Here is a 12,329-nt window from a genome sequence, read left to right on the forward strand (position 1 = left end):
TGCAGCAAGATATAGTGTGAACAAAGTTGGAGCAAGAACGCACCCCTGTTTTACCCCGTGGTTGATGGTGAAAGCTTCACTGACGTCTCCTCCGGTAGATACTTTGCCAGACATGTTCTCATGTCTCATGTCCTACAAAATCCTACCTTGGCACCACACCGTGGCGTAGGAGTGACACTGGCCGAACATCAGCAAAGTACGGCGGAGATTTGTTCTCTGGCAGGTCTAACCTAGCCGTGAAGGTGATGCTCCATCGGTATAGTACTAGACTAAATCTAGTAGTAGGATCGTAGCTAGCTAAGTCAAGGAGGTAAGCACGCCTTTGCTACTTTGTTGGTTCTGCCTCTTCAGGCAAAGACTGCACCCAATGAGGACGCTGGCAGCAGGGCGTCTGATGGTGTCTGTGGCAGATGAATCCAAAAGGGTCAATGGTACAGCCACCATAGTGGCATGCAGAGGAACCAGAGTGCTGGTCAACAGATGCTATCACTAGACTAGTTAGTTGTCACTGCAGAGCAGTTTCCTTATCCACTAAGTCTGTTACACTCCTGTGTACCTCTTAACATCAGGTTTGGAAGCCCAGAGAGACTGTATGGTGGGGGCATGACACCGTCTGTCTTATTACTGTGCAAGGCGTGTTGGAGTAGAGTAGAGAATATAAACCTAACTAATTTACAACTAATCAAACTCCTTACGAGATCTCCTTTCATGTGTGCACTGCATTCTATTTTCTCATCTTCCAATCATCCAGCACCATATATTATCTAAGAAATCTCGGAATACATTTGTGAACAATCAATTTTAAGTTCCCTAAAGAACCCTATCCAATCCAACTGTTCTGGTCAGTCAGATCAGTCTCAAATATTCAGTCATAATTTATGTAGTAATTTTCACTGTCAGCAATTCCATTACTTTAGATTCCCTTTTTGTTTCTAAAGGACTAAAATTGTAATTTATTTTTTCAGCTTATCTCATGTCTCAATTATTCTAAAATCTTTTTCATTTCATGATCTTATCATTTTCCATTTACCCTGGTATACCTGAGTGACTTCTTATCTTTGTCTAATTTCATTGCTTAGCTATTTAACATTTCCTTATATTGGTTTTACTCCTCTTTGTTTCCAAGAACTTAAAACTAATTGTATGCTTTCACATTATTCCTAATAGGTTTAATGGCATTCTTTATCACCCACCTATTTTGGTTTCTGGGGCTTTCTGTTATTTTTATCAATACATTATTCTGAATATCTCTTTGCCAGCTCTACTTAATTATGATTCCAATCATTCAATAATGTCCCATCATGCTCCTCTTAAAAGCTGCCTTCACAGATTAACTATTCCTGTGCTATCTTTTCCCTTTCTTTTTGTTTCTGGCATTAATTCTATGACTTTGTGATTATTATTTCCTTGCTATATTTTCTGCTTTAATTCCTGTAAAAATCTCTTATTATCTCTTATTACCTGCATGCTGTGCACTGCCACATTTCTTATAACTGATAAATGTAGGTTGTTTGGTATAGCAATCTTTTGTACACATATAAAATTCCTTATGTTTTCAACCATCCCACCATCAAGACTTCATTCAATATCTACATAATTCTAAAAAGTTACCTTCTTTTAAAAACAAACTCTTTCTAACAAACGTACCTCAGTCCAAAATAACTAATTAGAATCAACTGCCTGTTCTATAGAAAATTGCTACCTGCAATTTTCCTCATTTATGCTATCTACAAAGTGTGGGTGTGAGATTAGGGAGGAAGTGAGGGCTTGGGAATCAGTAAAGTGTTGTAAATTGTGCAGCCTAGAGACTCATTTCCCTATAGGCTGCCACAAAACAAAGAAACCCAATAGAACCTATTAAATAAAGAAGACTGTCAAACACCCAAAGTGCACAGGGAAAAAAATCATGCATAAAATAAAAGTAAGCAAATAACATTCAGAGCTGATAGTTCACGAAAGTGAGATCACAACCACAAAACCAATCACAACTGATCCAGGAGCCCATAATTGTAGGCCACAGCCTCAGTTCAGCAGAGCTGAACATCTGACTTCCAGTTTTCTGGTTTAAGGTGGCACTGATAAAGCACAATGACAACTTGCTGGCAGCAAACAGAACTACTAACTACTTCATTAATCACACTTTTCCTTGGGGTTGATCACTTCAATCAATAGCCTTAACTTCCCCTTCGAAGTTACGCTTTTGAACTGCCTGTACGACCTGTTTTTTTTGGGGCTTGTGAACGGAATTCTCAGAGGTGCAGATGGTTGTGGCATGGTCAAGTCAAGTCAAGTCAAATTTATTTATATAGCACATTTAAAAACAGCCCACATTGACCAAAGTGCTGTACAGATCAGAGCAGGATAACTAACATTACAAATACGAGAAACACAGACATAACCAATAAGGCAAACAGCTTATAGGCACAAAAGAAACAACACAAGGGTCTAGGCACAGGCGCGGCGCTAAGGTGGTGCTATAGCCTCAATAGAAATTACAATAGCACCAGTGTAGCACCACCAAGAAATTGACTGAAATTTCACATACAAGTTGCAGCTGCTTTGCTTTCTCTGTATAGTTTTGAATACAGCTTGTTTCTCCAGTTGATCTAGTGAAACAGCGCCCTCAATTACCACGGCACCCACGCAGCAATAAAATTATAAGCTCTGTCAGATCCAGTCTACACTTCTGCTTATTCGTTCGTTGTCAATGCCTTGCCGTTGCTGTCCTCAGATCAGTTAAGCTGATCTAAGATCACTTAAGGTGGTGATGTCACTCACTGTCATTCACGTAAGAGATTGATAGTATACATCCAGGCGCAGATCCATGGTCTCGCGAGACTATCAGATACCCCACACACACACGCATTGTGCTTTTACAAGCTAGCATGGGCCTGGCACATGCATTATTTTGGCCGGCATGAAAAATGGATCGATTTTTAGTGAGAAAGCAACCTCATCCAGGGAGATCAGTGGTATCTCAGCCTGAGCATGTCTTAATTGAAAGTGACATGCAGAAAGAAGTAAGTGGGGATGAAGATGACAGCAGTTCATTGAAGGAGTATGAGGGCGAAGTAGAGGAACAAGAAATGGTGTGGGATTCAGAAGAGAACATGGATGAAGCTGCTCTTAGTGCTAGTGGGAATACTGTTAGCGATGTTAGCCAGCACCCTGAGGAAGGACCCTGTCGGCCAGCATTGAAAAAGTACCCTTCGCTGCTCGCAACAGTTTGGCAATCAGCAAAGGAGTTTTATTCATGGCTGGTTTGACCTGTACTCCTGGCTGGAATACTCGATCACGAAAGATACTACGTTCTGCTTCGCATGCAGGCATTTCCAGTGTAGAGGACATGAGTTCCATTCAGAGTCTACCTTCACTGTCACCGGTTACCGCAACTGGTGGAAAGCTACAACAGCTTTCAAAACCCACCATGTAAATGCAGCTCATAAGTTTGCTATGGAGGCATGGGCCGAATTCAGATTGAGAAAACAAGACGGTTCAAGATTGGGAAATATGCTTGACAAAGGACATGCAAAGATTGTCCAAGAAAATCGTGAGTATACGAGAGCTGTGGTTGAGTCTCTAGCAAGGACAGACAGTGAATGGCACAGTGGAATTTCTAGCTCCAATGAGACCCTACCACGATGCATTTATAGATTTATACAAACTAATCTGCATATCACTGACTCTACCTGTGACATCTACTTCATGCAAATGGAGTTTCTCTTGCCTCAGACGCCTCAAAAACTACTTAAGGAATAGCAGCGGCGATGCTCAGAACAGCAACTTGGCCCTGTTGGCCATAAACAGCCGGAGGACCAAAGCACTTGACATCCAGAAAATCATTGATGCTCTCGCCACCAATCACAACAACAGACGGATTGTGCTTCTCTGAAAACATCAATGTAGTTGATGCAGTTGATTTTTTTTTTAAAAATTTGGGCCAAGACTAATGCTGATTATTATTATTATTATTTTGTGGTGGATACCCCATAGTCCTTATGTTTCCTGCAAATCCTGAACTATTACATTTACAGCTATTAAGCCTACTGGTTTTGCTTAGACTTCCAAGCAGTGATACTGTTCATTTTTGTTTTAAATTCAGTAGCCAAATTAATTGAGGTATTGCATGGTCAGAGTGCGAATTGTCCAACTCCTGGTAAAGCTTTGCACCTGTTGTTTGCCTTATTTGACTTCAATAACGGTGTATCTTTTGGCATTGTCTGTCTATGTAATGCAAATAGCAGTGGACATTGTGGGTTAGTGTGCTTTTCAGTTGAAAAGCACACATTTGACGCTGAATGGGGGATTGGTGTGCGATTCACGTTGTGCGCTGTGGGTCGGATGCTCTGTTGGTTTGTTTGTTTATGCTCTGTGTAGCCCGGGTTGTCTCCGATGCTGTTGACACTGTCACAGTTCACTTCTATGTTATATTTATCAATTGCTGTTCCTTGTGAATCAACAGAGGAATTTATAGTAGGCACATAATGCTTGAAACTAACTTTTGAACGCCACACGTCTGGCCTTACGAATTCATATTACCACAGGGTTCATCCCTCAGCACCATCACTGAATAATTCAGCCCCATTGTAGCACCAGTAAGAAAAAATTTCTGGCACTGCCACTGCCTAGGCACAAGCCAAAAATCAGCTACATCAGGAGGATTCAAACGCTAGTGAATAAAAGTAAGATTTGAGCATGGATTTAAAAGAGTCGATGGAGGAGGTAGATCTGATAAGGAGGGTATGAGATGAATAGAGGCAGTGGAGCTCAGGCCTGAGAGGCAATTCAAAGTGGCAGAATCGAGGCGAGGCAGAATCGAAGTGGGAGGAGGGCCCAGGCCTGAAAGAGAGGAACAAGCCAATCTTTGATCGGTTTAAGCCCTTGGCCAGATTGGATACGTTAGGAATGGGCCAAATCGAGCCACCGGGGCTCAGACCCATGAATGTATTGAAACGGCAGGGCACAGGTCAGAGAGCATGAATGATCTGCTGTTGGGCCAATTTAAGCACTAGGCCAGACTAGAAATGTTGGTTAACAAATTTCACGATACATGATGGTGATAATAAATCTTACTCTGATTCTGATTCTACAGGCGAATCAAGGTGCTGGAGCCCAGGCCCTAACGTATTGAAGCAGTAGGGCCCTGGTCCAAGAATGGGGCCCGAGAGCAATTTGCAGGATTGCATTCGTAGAGTTGGTCCATTTATGTTGAATGCTACATCAGTCCTGAGAACAATACAGCACAGGCCCCACGTTGTGGTGAACTAATTAACTTGTAATTATAGCTCAACTAATTCCTTTCTGCCTAAACAATGTCTATATCCTTTCATTCTATGTACATTCACATGCCAATCTAACAGCCTTTCAAATACTTGTATTATATTTGTCTCCACAACCATCCCTGGCAGTGCATTCCAGGCACCCACGCACCAAATTCTATGTAAAAACAATTGCCCTCTACTTCTCCTTTGTACTTACCCCCCTCATCTTAAATGCATGCCCTTGAGTATTAGACATTTCAACCCTGGGAAAAAAGATAGTGTCTTTCTTCCCTATCCATACCTTTCATATTCTCATAATTTTCCATCAGATCTCTCATCAGCCTCGGAGAGTCCAGGTTTATCTAATGTCTGCTTGTAACACTTGCCTTCTAATCCAGGTGGAATATGGCATACCACTTTTTCTCCCTCTCCATAACCTCCACTTAATGGGGCAACCAGAAATGAATGCAATACCACAGATGTAGCCTTACTACACTGTAATGAAGCTGAAACATGTCTTCATGATTCTTGATCCAAAGTCTCGACTAGTAAAGGAAAGCATGCTACCACCTTTACAACCTGTGCAGCCTCTTCCAATGATCTAGGGACATCAACACTGTGAACCTCTACACTTCAACTGGTTAAGGGTCCCTGTACATTCAATCTCCCAAAGTGAAATTCTTCATTCTTAGCTGGATTAAATACCATCTGCCGTTTCTCTGCCCACATCTGCAACTGATCTATATCCTGTTGTACCCTTTTGCTGTCTCCTACACTATCCCGCTATCCACCATGTACCAATTGTATTGTCCTGTCCCACACTGTCATACAAATCATATATATAGGTCCTAGTATGCTCTTCTGTAGAACACCACTAGTCACAGACCCCCAGCCAGACTAGGTCCCATTCGACGGCCAGCCGCTGTCTTCTATAAGCAAGTCAACTCTGATTCCAAACCGCTATGTTGCCAAGGATTCCTTGCATCTTAATATCACTATGGATTTCATAGATCTTAAGTTCCTGCATCATTCACAAGGACAGCCATGACATGTAGTTCTGATGAAAAGTTTCAGCCTGAAACGTCAACTGTTCATTTCTGATGAAAGGTTTCAGCCTGAAATGTCGACTGTTGATTTCCCTCAAAGATTCTGCCTGATCTGCTGAGTTCCTTCAGTATTTTGTATGTGTTGCTCTGGCTTTGCAACATCTGTAGTGCTTTTTATTATGTTCTCAAATCCCAAAGACATATGAGTCTGTAGGTCCATTGGTCTTTGTAAATTGCCTTTAATATGTGGGTGAGTGGTAGAATCTGGAAAGAGTTGATGAGAAATTAGGGAGAATGAAACATAGGTTTTATGTGGGTTAGTATAAGTGGATGTTTGAGGACGAGGATGAACTCAATAGTTACTGCACTGTATCTGCCTATGACTCTAAAACAACCATAGCCTTGACAATCTCATGTCACAACTACATTTTTAGAATCCCAGCAACTTGCTCATACATCCCCCCATGCTGTTACGTCCTTCCTCTAATGTGACCAGAACTACTCTCCATGCCTTAGCTATAGCAGGACCAATGTTTTTCATTGCCCTTTTGCTTATTTCCCTTTGCATAAGAATTTCATAATCAAAATCTAATTTTTATTTAAATCTAAAAATCTAATTTCTATTTAAATCTAAACATATAATTTTTATTTAATCGTTTGGCTAATAAGTGAAGTATTTTCTATTGAATTTGACTGTACAGCTACAACTTTCCACTTCAGTAAATTACTTCAACATGCCAAAATACATAGCTGGAATTCTGACTTCTTGAACACTTCTGAATCGTGCTGGGGAACATCATACTTCTTATCAATATCATGCCTCACAGCAAGAGTTGAACATTAGTTCTTAACCATTTCCATTATAATATTGGATGATGCTTTTACCTTATCTCCATCAGTTTTAGCTCAAGCCCACACCCACAGGGCTGAAGATCACAATCTGGATCATCATGCTCTCAACATTTACTCTGTCACTGTGTATTGTCAATCATTTTTCAAACACTTTAAAGCTAATGGAGCTCTCTGTTAGTAGTGTAAGTCTCAGAAACAGCTGCCTATTAAGGGTAGAATAGCTTTGGAAGCAAAAAGGTAGTTGCTGCAAGTGAAAAATGAGCCCATAAGCATACATACATTTAAAAGATAGATGAAAGTGTCATCTGAAATCTTCTGTTGTATACCTGTCAGTAAAAACTTTAAATCTGTAAAGGTATTTTTGAAATTTAGAAGGACCATGACATTAGTATCAGATCCAAATGAGGCTTTGCAAGCAAATGAAAATTAACAAACTGCAGATGCTGGAAGTCAGAAATAAAATCAGAAAATGGTGGAAACTCTCATCTGACCACACAGCATGCTGGATAGAAAATCCAGTTTTCCACAAGTGGTCATGATAACCTATTGATAAAGACATCTGTGCATCTGGCTTTGGGGAAGAGAGAAGAGAGAAGGAACACATTAAAATGTTGTGAAATGAAGGTCAGAACTGTGTGAGAAATGCCCTGAGATCAGATCTTTAATCAATAAAGGAAAACTGAGTAAATGTTACATTTTATTGCCTCATAGTGCAAAAGTGATCATTAGCGGCTTAAACTTGTCACGGAATCATGGTGTCATACCGCACAGAAATAATCCATATGTCCATGCTGACCAACAAGTACTCATCCACACTACTGTAAAGCTCCATTAATCCAGCATACCCAGGACTTTGGTGGTGTCTGAAAGCAAGATTGAAAGTTATTTCTATTAACATCTCAAAACTCCACTTATTTCCTTTTATACACAGTATATGTTTGAAAACTTTCTAGGGAACCAGATGAATGGAAAGTAAGCAAGGCCCTCTTCAAAGATGTCAAGACTCATAGTTTCGGGTGGCGGGGTGGAGATATGTCTCTACCAATGAGGTGTAAGGCACTCCTTCCCTCCACTAGCCTGCACGTGACCCTTGGGCAAGGTGTAGCACCTGCTTAGCCCCTGATCAGGGTCACATAAAGCCATGGGAGCAGCTGGTGGATGGTCATATGAGCAGAGGATGCATATCACAAGTCCTGATTATGCAACCACTGACTCCAGCCAGACAATCTCTGAAGAATACAAGATGGGCGACATTGCCCAGAAGAAGGCAATGGCACACCACTTGTGTAGAAAAATATGCCAAGAACAACCATGGTCATGAGGACATGATCACCTGCGTCATACGACAAGGCACATAATGATGATGATGGTAACCATTACTAGGCTCAAATGTAACTGAGCCCATGTCCTGAATTACCAATCCCAATCTGTCAATCCCTTCATTGCAAACCCCACCTCTTTTTCCATGCTTCTTCACATCTTACACTCTTCTCATACACAAGACAAAATCAGATTTCCTAGCTTCCTTCATGTGCTCTAGTGTAGAGAAAAGCCTTTTGGTATTTCAGTCTGTGTGTTTACAATATATTCCATTGTGGATTGCACTGAAGGACACCATCATGATGGTTCTTCTTACCTGTTGGGTCAGAAGTCAAGTAGGACCAAACATGTTTAAGTTCCTAAGGTTAATTCAATTTAATCTATGAAATATGGTTTGAATCAATATGAATTTGCTAGCAACTCTACCAAAATTTCAAATACTTTGAGCTGTAGGTTTTCATGAAGTTAGGAATTCTCCAATAAAGGGTTTGCCAATTTCAGAGCACCTGAGCATCATGCTTAACCCCATTTGCTTCTCATTCACTGGAACCACTCTGTTTGACTCACTCAGCAGCAAGGAGTCAGACAACTGAATTGTTATTGAACAGTGACAAGTCTATTTATTCTGTTCCAGATGGAATAATGGCTGCCATGGTAACTCTGGTCCAGCAAAAAAAAAATCCTGGACTTCAAATTCTGAATACGTGCTTCTGGAATCAGGATCAAAATCAGATTTATTATCAATCACATCCAGTATACTATGAAATTTGTTGTTTAGTGGAAGAAATACAGTGCAAGACATAAAAATTACATCGTTACAAAGGTAAATAAATAGTGTAAAAGTGAAATACTGAGTTAATGTTCTTGAATCATTCAGAAATCTGATGATGGAGAGGAAAAAGCTGTTCCAAAGACATTAAGTTTGAGTCTTCAGGCAGATGTACCTCTTTCCCAATGGTAGTAACAAGAGGGCACGTCCAAACTGGTGAGCATCCTTAATGATGAACACCAACTTCATGAGGCACCACCTCTTCAAGATGTCTTTGATGACCATAAGACAAAGGAGCAGAAGTTGGCCATTCAGCCCATCGAGTTTGCTCTGCCATTTTATCATGAGATGATCCATTCTCCCATTTAGTCCCACTCCCCCGCTTTCTCACCATAACCTTTGATGCCCTGGCTACTCAGATACCTATCAATCTCTTCCTTAAATACACCCAATGACTTGGCCTCCACTGCCACCCGCGGCAACAAATTCCACAGATTCACCACCCTCTGACTGAAAAAATTTCTTCGCATCTCTGTTCTGAATGGGCGCTCTTCAATCCTTAAGTCATGCCCTTTCACACTGGACTCCCCCACCATGGGAAACAACTTTGCCACATCCACACTGTCCATGCCTTTCAACATTCGAAATGTTTCTATGAGGTCCCCCCTCATTCTTCTAAACTCCAAGGAATACAGTCCAAGAGTGGACAAACGTTCCTCATATGTTAACGGTCTCATTCACAGAATAATTCTAGTGAACCTTGTCTGAACCCTCTCCAACGTCAGCACATCCTTTCTTAAATAAGGAACCCAAAACTGCCCACAGGGTTGGTTGTGCCCACAATGGAGCTGACTGAAGCCATAACCCTCTCTAGCCTCTTTTGTTTCTGTACTTAGGATCCTCCATACCAGGCTGCGATGCAACCAGTCAGGAAGCTCTCAACTTGCTAGAGTTGTTGGTGACCTATCAAATCACCTCAAACTCCTAATGAAGTAGAGGGGCTTGAGCTGCTAAATCTGCCACATTCAAAACAGCAATCAGAAATCTCACAGGAAATCTAGGTGCAGCCTATGGAAGGCATTACAAGAGCGAAAAGGCAATCCTGCGTGAAGTTAGAGACACATTTGTAGGCACAACTGCTATGGCAAGGTTGCAAGCTATTACTTCCTATAAGGTGAAACCTAACAGCAAAATTGACAGGTGATGCATCACCCTGATGAGAGCAATGCCTTTTCAAAGTTCAAAGTTCAAAATAAAATTTATTAGCAGAATACATACATGTCACCACATCCAATCCTAAGATTCTTTATCTGTGGGCATACTTAGCAAATCTCTAAAAGAGTAACTGTGAACAGAATCAACCGACAACAAACTCTGCAAATACAGATATAAATAAATAGCAATAAATAACTAGCATGAAATAACAAGATAAAAGAGTCCTTAAATGAGCGCAGTTATCCCCATTTGATCAAGAGCCTAACGGTTGTGGAGTAGTAACTGTTCTTGAATCTGGTGGTGTGAGTCCTGAGGTTCTTGAACCTTCTACTTGTTGGCAGCAGTGAGAAAAGAGCGTGGCATGGGTGGGGAGAATTTTTGTTGATGAATGTTGCTTTTCTATAGCAACGTTTCATGTAGGTGTGCTCAGTGGTTGGGAGGGTTTTACCTGTGATGTACTGGGCTGAGTCCACTAACAATTGTAGGATTTTCCACTCAAAGGCATTGGTGTTCACATACCTGGCCATAATGTAGCCAAGTCACACGTTTTCCACCACACATCTATAGAATTTTGCCAAGGTTTTTGATGGCATGATGAATCTCCACAGACACCTGAGGAAGTAGAGGCACTGTTGTGCCTTTTTTGCAATTGGATTTATATAATGGGTCCAAGACAGGTCCTCTGAGATAATAACACACAGGAATTTAAAGTTATTGACCTTCTCCACCTCTGCTCCTCCAATGATTACTTGCTCATGGACCTCTGGTTTCCCTCTCTTGAAGTCTACAATAAGTTCTTTGGTCTTACTGACATTGAGTGAGAGGTTGTTGTTATTAAACCACTCAGCTAAATTTTCAGTCTCTGTCCTGTATGCTAAATCATCACTATCTTTGATACAGCCCACAACAGCAAACTTGTATACAGTGTTGGAGCTGTACTTAGCCACACAGCCATAGGTGTAAAGTGAGTAGAGCAGGGGGCTAAGTATATATCCCTGTGGTGCTCCTGTGCTGATGGAGATTGTGAAGGAGATGCTTTTGCCAATTCACACTGACTGGGGTCTGGAAGTGAGGAAATTCAGGATCCAATTGCACAAGAGGGTACTGAGGCCCAGATCTCAGAGTTTATTGATTAGTTTTGACTGGATGGTGGGGTTAGATGTTGAGCTGTAATCAATAAAGAGCATCCTGATGTATGCATTTTCGCTGTCCAGATGTTCCAGGGTTGTGTGAAGAGCCAACAAGATAGCATCTGCCGTAGACATATTGCTTTAGTAGGTGAATTGGAGTGGATCCAAGTTGCCACTCACACGGGAGTTGATCTGCTTCAATGCCAGTGTTTCAGGATATCTTCAACATCTCACTGCTGCAGCTGGAGATTCCCACCTACTTCTAAAGGGCACCATTCATTCCAGTAATAGAGTTTGGAGGCTGCAGTCAATAGGTATCACATCAGAGACTATTTATTCCACTGCAGATCTACCCTGCCCAAAATGAGAGCAATTGGAGTCCATTGTCAAGAATGTAGCAACAGAGTACATAGAAAATCATTATTTGATTAGGTTGCTGTCGCCTAGTCTGAGGAAAAGGACAACCTTAGCTTACAATAATATAAACACAAAATACTCTGCAGATGCTGGAGTCAAAACAACACTCACAACATGCTGGAGGAACTCAGCAGGTCGGGCAGCATCCGTGGAAACGATCTGTCAATGTTTCAGGCCAGAACCCTTCATCAGGACTGAAGAGGGAAGGGGCAGAGGCCCTATAAAGAAGGTGGGGGGAGGGTGGGAAGGAGAAGACTGGTAGGTTCCAGGTGAAAAACCAGTAAGGGGAAAGATAAAGGGGTGGGGGAGGGGAAGCAGG

Source organism: Mobula birostris, chromosome 7, assembly GCF_030028105.1.
Source record: "Mobula birostris isolate sMobBir1 chromosome 7, sMobBir1.hap1, whole genome shotgun sequence".
NCBI classification, from domain to species: Eukaryota; Metazoa; Chordata; class Chondrichthyes; order Myliobatiformes; family Myliobatidae; genus Mobula; species Mobula birostris.